Here is a 10,000-nt window from a genome sequence, read left to right on the forward strand (position 1 = left end):
CCAGTCCAAGGGGCCAGTCCCCCGGTCCTGCCTGGGCACAACCACGAGCATAGCGTTCAAAACCAGCCAAGCTAGAAGAAGCAGGAGACTCGGTCAGCACAGGCTCTGACCTGCTTCCTTGACTAGTGCAACAGCCGCAGGGTGTCTCACTCACCCTGCAAACTGCCTGCCGTGCCGTCACACAGGGACCTCCATATCCACCCCACTCGTTTCGCTACCCGACACGCGTCGGACAACCCCACTCGTCAGTGATATGTCGGCGACTCACACCCGCACAACATACCACAGGCATCTCTTTCAAAATGCCCTCCCAGAAACAAGCTGTGGCACCATCATGGCATCCGTCGCCCATACTCTCATAACCAGACCGACGGCGGCCACCAGTGCCACTGAGGAGTTGTCAGGAGCTTCGCCAGCCTGGGTCCACCCGCTCCATCGGCCAGACTGACTGTGACTCCGACTCTGTGCAGCTGTGACACGGACTTCCGAACCAAAGGAGTTTTCGCAACATGGTCTGTAGACATGACTACAGCCGTTTGAGGACCCTCAGCCAAACCTCGAAAGTTGGTCCCCATGGCCTCCGAGGCGGTTGATCACACGCCATACACGCACCCAACCTCAAGCGCGTGAAGATGAGGTCGCTCGAGCAGTCACGACCCCCCATTAAGCCGTGCCTCCGCGGTTCTTGATAACCCAGGTCCGCAATCCTGGGCAGCTCGGCTCAGCCAGAGCTCAGTCACCGTTCCCTTTAAGACTTTTACTAAGAATCAAACCCGGGCAGCAGCCGGCACGACCCAGTAAGGCCTGCCCCTAACCAAAGCCAAGTCTACAGTCTGACCCACTTGGGAGAGGCCCCCATCAGAGATGCCGAGCTCGCTCCCCGTAAAGCCATCCAGCGACCGGCACGCATCACGGCTGCCCAGGCTTTACAGTAGTTGCGTTACCGCTAGGATTTGAGAAACTACATTCGACAGAAGGCGCCACATCCAGCCTTTGTTTATTATCACTATGTGTAACGGTATCAATACCGTCTCGGTTCGTCTCAGTCTCGCCACCTTTCAGTCACACCAGGCGTACCAGCAGGGCGCCGAGCGAGCGCACAAGCCAGCCTGCAAGGTGCTAGAGGGCGACCCGCAGTGGGTAGGAACCGTCCACCAGTGTCGGCAAGCCGAGGCCGATGGGGGCCCTACCAAGGCAGGTCATGAGTGCCAGTCGGTCAGATAGGAAATGGGGTACTCGGAGCCCGCCGGGATCAGACGAGCAACCGGGGAGAGGGAGCTACATGAGTACCGTCGCCGGGATCAGACGGCGGCCCCAGGATTCTCGTAGTATTCGGTATCGCCCTTCCTCCTACTTATAGGTAGTCAAACTACTGCAGAATCCGAGTCACTACTGCTGCCTCAGTAGCGCTCAGGGAGACGAATCCCACCTTTCGGGTTCAGAAGGTTGCCCAAGACGTGCAGCCCCACCTGAATTCTGCACGCCGGCCAATCGAGGAGTACCGTCCGAGTTGGCCAGTCCTTGTCCTAACGGGTCGGGGGAAGGTGGGCATCTGCCCCCCCTAGGCTGACTGCGTTAGCCGTCCATGCCAGGCATGGCCGTTACCAGCGGGCACCACGTGGAGGTGCAGTCATACATGACGCGACTGACAACCAGATAGCACCAGAGCTCCATAGCTCCATAGCACCAGAGCTCCATAGCACCAGAGCTCCATAGCACCAGAGCTCCATAGCTCCATAGCACCAGAGCTCCATAGCTCCATAGCACCAGAGCTCCATAGCTCCATAGCACCAGAGCTCCATACTTCCAGAGCTCCATAGCTCCATAGCTCCATAGCACCAGAGCTCCATAGCTCCATAGCACCAGAGCTCCATAGCTCCATAGCACCAGAGCTCCATACTTCCATAGCTCCATAGCTCCATACCTCCAGAGCTCCATAGCTCCATAGCTCCATACCTCCAGAGCTCCATAGCTCCAGAGCTCCATAGCTCCATAGCACCAGAGCTCCATAGCTCCATAGCACCAGAGCTCCATACTTCCATAGCTCCAGGGCTCCATAGCTCCAGGGCTCCATAGCTCCATACCTCCAGAGCTCCATAGCTCCATACTTCCAGAGCTCCATAGCTCCATAGCACCAGAGCTCCATAGCTCCATAGCACCAGAGCTCCATAGCTCCATAGCACCAGAGCTCCATAGCTCCATAGCACCAGAGCTCCATAGCTCCATAGCTCCAGGGCTCCATAGCTCCATAGCTCCAGGGCTCCATAGCTCCATAGCTCCAGGGCTCCATAGCTCCATAGCTCCATACCTCCAGAGCTCCATACCTCCAGAGCTCCATACCTCCATAGCACCAGAGCTCCATAGCTCCAGGGCTCCAGGGCTCCATAGCTCCATACCTCCAGAGCTCCATAGCTCCATACTTCCAGAGCTCCATAGCTCCATAGCTCCATACTTCCATAGCTCCATAGCTCCATACTTCCATAGCACCTGAGCTCCATACCTCCAGAGCTCCATAGCTCCAGCCTGGGTGGCTGGTGGCTCCATAGCTCCATACTTCCATAGCTCTAAGTCAGAGAGTTGGCGAAAATTGCACTAAGTGCGAAAGCCCATTCATTTACAACGGCGTGTCCGCCAGGCGGCGACATTTCCCCGTTACCGGTGGCTGCGCGGCGGGTGAGTGACAGAGCTTATCCGAGCGGCTGGAACTCTGCGCCGGCGTGGTCGAGCGTGAGGCCTCCGCCCTTTGGCTGCCTGGTACCTAAAACACTTCCATTGATCCAGCCACGGAGGGTGCTGGCTGGTGGCTCCATACCTCCATAGCTCCATAGCACCAGAGCTCCATAGCTCCATAGCACCAGAGCTCCATACTTCCATAGCTCCATAGCTCCATACCTCCAGAGCTCCATAGCTCCATAGCTCCATACCTCCAGAGCTCCATACCTCCAGAGCTCCATACCTCCAGAGCTCCATACCTCCAGAGCTCCATAGCTCCATAGCACCAGAGCTCCATACTTCCATAGCTCCAGGGCTCCATAGCACCATAGCTCCATAGCACCAGAGCTCCATAGCTCCATACTTCCAGAGCTCCATAGCTCCATAGCACCAGAGCTCCATAGCTCCATAGCACCAGAGCTCCATAGCTCCATAGCACCAGAGCTCCATACTTCCATAGCTCCATAGCTCCATACCTCCAGAGCTCCATAGCTCCATACCTCCAGAGCTCCATAGCTCCAGAGCTCCATAGCTCCATAGCACCAGAGCTCCATAGCTCCATAGCACCAGAGCTCCATACTTCCATAGCTCCAGGGCTCCATAGCTCCAGGGCTCCATAGCTCCATACCTCCAGAGCTCCATAGCTCCATACCTCCAGAGCTCCATAGCTCCATACTTCCAGAGCTCCATAGCTCCATAGCACCAGAGCTCCATAGCTCCATAGCACCAGAGCTCCATAGCTCCATAGCACCAGAGCTCCATAGCTCCATAGCACCAGAGCTCCATAGCTCCATAGCTCCAGGGCTCCATAGCTCCATAGCTCCAGGGCTCCATAGCTCCATAGCTCCAGGGCTCCATAGCTCCAGGGCTCCAGGGCTCCATAGCTCCATACCTCCAGAGCTCCATAGCTCCATACTTCCAGAGCTCCATAGCTCCATAGCTCCATACTTCCATAGCTCCATAGCTCCATACTTCCATAGCACCAGAGCTCCATACCTCCAGAGCTCCATAGCTCCAGCCTGGGTGGCTGGTGGCTCCATAGCTCCATACTTCCATAGCTCCAGTCAGAGAGTTGGCGAAAATTGCACTAAGTGCGAAAGCCCATTCATTTACAACGGCGTGTCCACAAGGCGGCGACATTTCCCCGTTACCGGTGGCTGCGCGGCGGGTGAGTGACAGAGCTTATCCGAGCGGCTGGAACTCTGCGCCGGCATGGTCGAGCGTGAGGCCTCGGCCCTTTGGCTGCCTGGTACCTAAAACACTTCCATTGATCCAGCCACGGAGGGTGCTGGCTGGTGGCTCCATACCTCCATAGCTCCATAGCACCAGAGCTCCATAGCTCCATAGCACCAGAGCTCCATGGCTTCAGAGCTCCATAGCACCATAGCTCCATACCTCCAGAGCTCCAGGGCTCCATAGCTCCATACCTCCAGAGCTCCATACCTCCATACCTCCAGAGCTCCATAGCACCAGAGCTCCATGGCTTCAGAGCTCCATAGCACCATAGCTCCATACCTCCAGAGCTCCAGGGCTCCATAGCTCCATACCTCCAGAGCTCCATACCTCCAGAGCTCCATACCTCCAGAGCTCCATAGCACCAGAGCTCCATGGCTTCAGAGCTCCATAGCACCATAGCTCCATACCTCCAGAGCTCCAGGGCTCCATAGCTCCATACCTCCAGAGCTCCATACCTCCAGAGTTCCATACCTCCAGAGCTCCATAGCACCAGAGCTCCATGGCTTCAGAGCTCCATAGCACCATAGCTCCATACCTCCAGAGCTCCAGGGCTCCATAGCTCCATACCTCCAGAGCTCCATACCTCCAGAGCTCCAGAGCTCCATAGCACCAGAGCTCCATGGCTTCAGAGCTCCATAGCACCATAGCTCCATACCTCCAGAGCTCCAGGGCTCCATAGCTCCATACCTCCAGAGCTCCATACCTCCAGAGCTCCATACCTCCAGAGCTCCATAGCTCCATAGCACCAGAGCTCCATAGCTCCATAGCACCAGAGCTCCATAGCACCAGAGCTCCATAGCACCAGAGCTCCATAGCTCCATAGCACCAGAGCTCCATAGCTCCATAGCACCAGAGCTCCATAGCTCCATAGCACCAGAGCTCCATACTTCCAGAGCTCCATAGCTCCATAGCTCCATAGCACCAGAGCTCCATAGCTCCATAGCACCAGAGCTCCATGGCTTCAGAGCTCCATAGCACCATAGCTCCATACCTCCAGAGCTCCAGGGCTCCATAGCTTCATACCTCCAGAGCTCCATACCTCCAGAGCTCCATACCTCCAGAGCTCCATAGCACCAGAGCTCCATAGCTCCATAGCACCAGAGCTCCATAGCACCAGAGCTCCATAGCACCAGAGCTCCATAGCTCCATAGCACCAGAGCTCCATAGCTCCATAGCACCAGAGCTCCATACTTCCAGAGCTCCATAGCTCCATAGCTCCATAGCACCAGAGCTCCATAGCTCCATAGCACCAGAGCTCCATAGCTCCATAGCACCAGAGCTCCATACTTCCATAGCTCCATAGCTCCATACCTCCAGAGCTCCATAGCTCCATAGCTCCATACCTCCAGAGCTCCATAGCTCCAGAGCTCCATAGCTCCATAGCTCCATAGCACCAGAGCTCCATAGCTCCATAGCACCAGAGCTCCATACTTCCATAGCTCCAGGGCTCCATAGCTCCAGGGCTCCATACCTCCAGAGCTCCATAGCTCCATACTTCCAGAGCTCCATAGCTCCATACTTCCATAGCTCCATACTTCCATACCTCCATAGCTCCATACTTCCATAGCACCAGAGCTCCATACTTCCATAGCACCAGAGCTCCATACCTCCAGAGCTCCAGAGCTCCAGCCTGGGTGGCTGGTGGCTCCATAGCTCCATACTTCCATAGCTCTAAGTCAGAGAGTTGGCGAAAATTGCACTAAGTGCGAAAGCCCATTCATTTACAACGGCGTGTCCACAAGGGGGTGACATTTCCCCGTTACCGGTGGCTGCGCGGCGGGTGAGTGACAGAGCTTATCCGAGCGGCTGGAACTCTGCGCCGGCGTGGTCGAGCGTGAGGCCTCGGCCCTTTGGCTGCCTGGTACCTAAAACACTTCCATTGATCCAGCCACGGAGGGTGCTGGCTGGTGGCTCCATACCTCCATAGCTCCATAGCACCAGAGCTCCATAGCTCCATAGCACCAGAGCTCCATGGCTTCAGAGCTCCATAGCACCATAGCTCCATACCTCCAGAGCTCCAGGGCTCCATAGCTCCATACCTCCAGAGCTCCATACCTCCAGAGCTCCATACCTCCAGAGCTCCATAGCACCAGAGCTCCATGGCTTCAGAGCTCCATAGCACCATAGCTCCATACCTCCAGAGCTCCAGGGCTCCATAGCTCCATACCTCCAGAGCTCCATACCTCCAGAGCTCCATACCTCCAGAGCTCCAGAGCTCCAGAGCTCCATAGCACCAGAGCTCCATGGCTTCAGAGCTCCATAGCACCATAGCTCCATACCTCCAGAGCTCCAGGGCTCCATAGCTCCATACCTCCAGAGCTCCATACCTCCAGAGCTCCAGAGCTCCATAGCACCAGAGCTCCATGGCTTCAGAGCTCCATAGCACCATAGCTCCATACCTCCAGAGCTCCAGGGCTCCATAGCTCCATACCTCCAGAGCTCCATACCTCCAGAGCTCCAGAGCTCCATAGCACCAGAGCTCCATGGCTTCAGAGCTCCATAGCACCATAGCTCCATACCTCCAGAGCTCCAGGGCTCCAAAGCTCCATACCTCCAGAGCTCCATACCTCCAGAGCTCCATACCTCCAGAGCTCCATAGCTCCATAGCACCAGAGCTCCATAGCTCCATAGCACCAGAGCTCCATAGCACCAGAGCTCCATAGCACCAGAGCTCCATAGCTCCATAGCACCAGAGCTCCATAGCTCCATAGCACCAGAGCTCCATAGCTCCATAGCACCAGAGCTCCATACTTCCAGAGCTCCATAGCTCCATAGCTCCATAGCACCAGAGCTCCATAGCTCCATAGCACCAGAGCTCCATAGCTCCATAGCACCAGAGCTCCATACTTCCATAGCTCCATAGCTCCATACCTCCAGAGCTCCATAGCTCCATAGCTCCATACCTCCAGAGCTCCATAGCTCCAGAGCTCCATAGCTCCATAGCACCAGAGCTCCATAGCTCCATAGCACCAGAGCTCCATACTTCCATAGCTCCAGGGCTCCATAGCTCCAGGGCTCCATAGCTCCATACCTCCAGAGCTCCATAGCTCCATACTTCCAGAGCTCCATAGCTCCATAGCACCAGAGCTCCATAGCTCCATAGCACCAGAGCTCCATAGCTCCATAGCACCAGAGCTCCATAGCTCCATAGCACCAGAGCTCCATAGCTCCAGGGCTCCATAGCTCCATAGCTCCATAGCTCCATAGCTCCAGGGCTCCATAGCTCCATAGCTCCATACCTCCAGAGCTCCATACCTCCAGAGCTCCATACCTCCATAGCACCAGAGCTCCATAGCTCCAGGGCTCCAGGGCTCCATAGCTCCATACCTCCAGAGCTCCATAGCTCCATACTTCCAGAGCTCCATAGCTCCATAGCTCCATACTTCCATAGCTCCATAGCTCCATACTTCCATAGCACCTGAGCTCCATACCTCCAGAGCTCCATAGCTCCAGCCTGGGTGGCTGGTGGCTCCATAGCTCCATACTTCCATAGCTCTAAGTCAGAGAGTTGGCGAAAATTGCACTAAGTGCGAAAGCCCATTCATTTACAACGGCGTGTCCGCCAGGCGGCGACATTTCCCCGTTAATAGCTCCATAGCACCAGAGCTCCATAGCTCCATAGCACCAGAGCTCCATAGCACCAGAGCTCCATAGCACCAGAGCTCCATAGCTCCATAGCACCAGAGCTCCATAGCTCCATAGCACCAGAGCTCCATACTTCCAGAGCTCCATAGCTCCATAGCTCCATAGCACCAGAGCTCCATAGCTCCATAGCACCAGAGCTCCATAGCTCCATAGCACCAGAGCTCCATACTTCCATAGCTCCATAGCTCCATACCTCCAGAGCTCCATAGCTCCATAGCTCCATACCTCCAGAGCTCCATAGCTCCAGAGCTCCATAGCTCCATAGCTCCATAGCACCAGAGCTCCATAGCTCCATAGCACCAGAGCTCCATACTTCCATAGCTCCAGGGCTCCATAGCTCCAGGGCTCCATACCTCCAGAGCTCCATAGCTCCATACTTCCAGAGCTCCAGAGCTCCATACTTCCATAGCTCCATACTTCCATACCTCCATAGCTCCATACTTCCATAGCACCAGAGCTCCATACTTCCATAGCACCAGAGCTCCATACCTCCAGAGCTCCAGAGCTCCAGCCTGGGTGGCTGGTGGCTCCATAGCTCCATACTTCCATAGCTCTAAGTCAGAGTTGGCGAAAATTGCACTAAGTGCGAAAGCCCATTCATTTACAACGGCGTGTCCACAAGGCGGCGACATTTCCCCGTTACCGGTGGCTGCGCGGCGGGTGAGTGACAGAGCTTATCCGAGCGGCTGGAACTCTGCGCCGGCGTGGTCGAGCGTGAGGCCTCGGCCCTTTGGCTGCCTGGTACCTAAAACACTTCCATTGATCCAGCCACGGAGGGTGCTGGCTGGTGGCTCCATACCTCCATAGCTCCATAGCACCAGAGCTCCATAGCTCCATAGCACCAGAGCTCCATGGCTTCAGAGCTCCATAGCACCATAGCTCCATACCTCCAGAGCTCCAGGGCTCCATAGCTCCATACCTCCAGAGCTCCATACCTCCAGAGCTCCATACCTCCAGAGCTCCATAGCACCAGAGCTCCATGGCTTCAGAGCTCCATAGCACCATAGCTCCATACCTCCAGAGCTCCAGGGCTCCATAGCTCCATACCTCCAGAGCTCCATACCTCCAGAGCTCCATACCTCCAGAGCTCCAGAGCTCCATAGCACCAGAGCTCCATGGCTTCAGAGCTCCATAGCACCATAGCTCCATACCTCCAGAGCTCCAGGGCTCCATAGCTCCATACCTCCAGAGCTCCATACCTCCAGAGCTCCAGAGCTCCATAGCACCAGAGCTCCATGGCTTCAGAGCTCCATAGCACCATAGCTCCATACCTCCAGAGCTCCAGGGCTCCATAGCTCCATACCTCCAGAGCTCCATACCTCCAGAGCTCCAGAGCTCCATAGCACCAGAGCTCCATGGCTTCAGAGCTCCATAGCACCATAGCTCCATACCTCCAGAGCTCCAGGGCTCCAAAGCTCCATACCTCCAGAGCTCCATACCTCCAGAGCTCCATACCTCCAGAGCTCCATAGCTCCATAGCACCAGAGCTCCATAGCTCCATAGCACCAGAGCTCCATAGCACCAGAGCTCCATAGCACCAGAGCTCCATAGCTCCATAGCACCAGAGCTCCATAGCTCCATAGCACCAGAGCTCCATAGCTCCATAGCACCAGAGCTCCATACTTCCAGAGCTCCATAGCTCCATAGCTCCATAGCACCAGAGCTCCATAGCTCCATAGCACCAGAGCTCCATAGCTCCATAGCACCAGAGCTCCATACTTCCATAGCTCCATAGCTCCATACCTCCAGAGCTCCATAGCTCCATAGCTCCATACCTCCAGAGCTCCATAGCTCCAGAGCTCCATAGCTCCATAGCACCAGAGCTCCATAGCTCCATAGCACCAGAGCTCCATACTTCCATAGCTCCAGGGCTCCATAGCTCCAGGGCTCCATAGCTCCATACCTCCAGAGCTCCATAGCTCCATACTTCCAGAGCTCCATAGCTCCATAGCACCAGAGCTCCATAGCTCCATAGCACCAGAGCTCCATAGCTCCATAGCACCAGAGCTCCATAGCTCCATAGCACCAGAGCTCCATAGCTCCATAGCTCCAGGGCTCCATAGCTCCATAGCTCCAGGGCTCCATAGCTCCATAGCTCCAGGGCTCCATAGCTCCATACCTCCAGAGCTCCATACCTCCAGAGCTCCATACCTCCATAGCACCAGAGCTCCATAGCTCCAGGGCTCCAGGGCTCCATAGCTCCATACCTCCAGAGCTCCATAGCTCCATACTTCCAGAGCTCCATAGCTCCATAGCTCCATACTTCCATAGCTCCATAGCTCCATACTTCCATAGCACCTGAGCTCCATACCTCCAGAGCTCCATAGCTCCAGCCTGGGTGGCTGGTGGCTCCATAGCTCCATACTTCCATAGCTCTAAGTCAGAGAGTTGGCGAAAATTGCACTAA

Source organism: Syngnathus leptorhynchus, unplaced genomic scaffold (assembly GCF_054491065.1).
Source record: "Syngnathus leptorhynchus isolate UIUO unplaced genomic scaffold, UIUO_Slep HiC_scaffold_65, whole genome shotgun sequence".
Taxonomy (NCBI): domain Eukaryota; kingdom Metazoa; phylum Chordata; class Actinopteri; order Syngnathiformes; family Syngnathidae; genus Syngnathus; species Syngnathus leptorhynchus.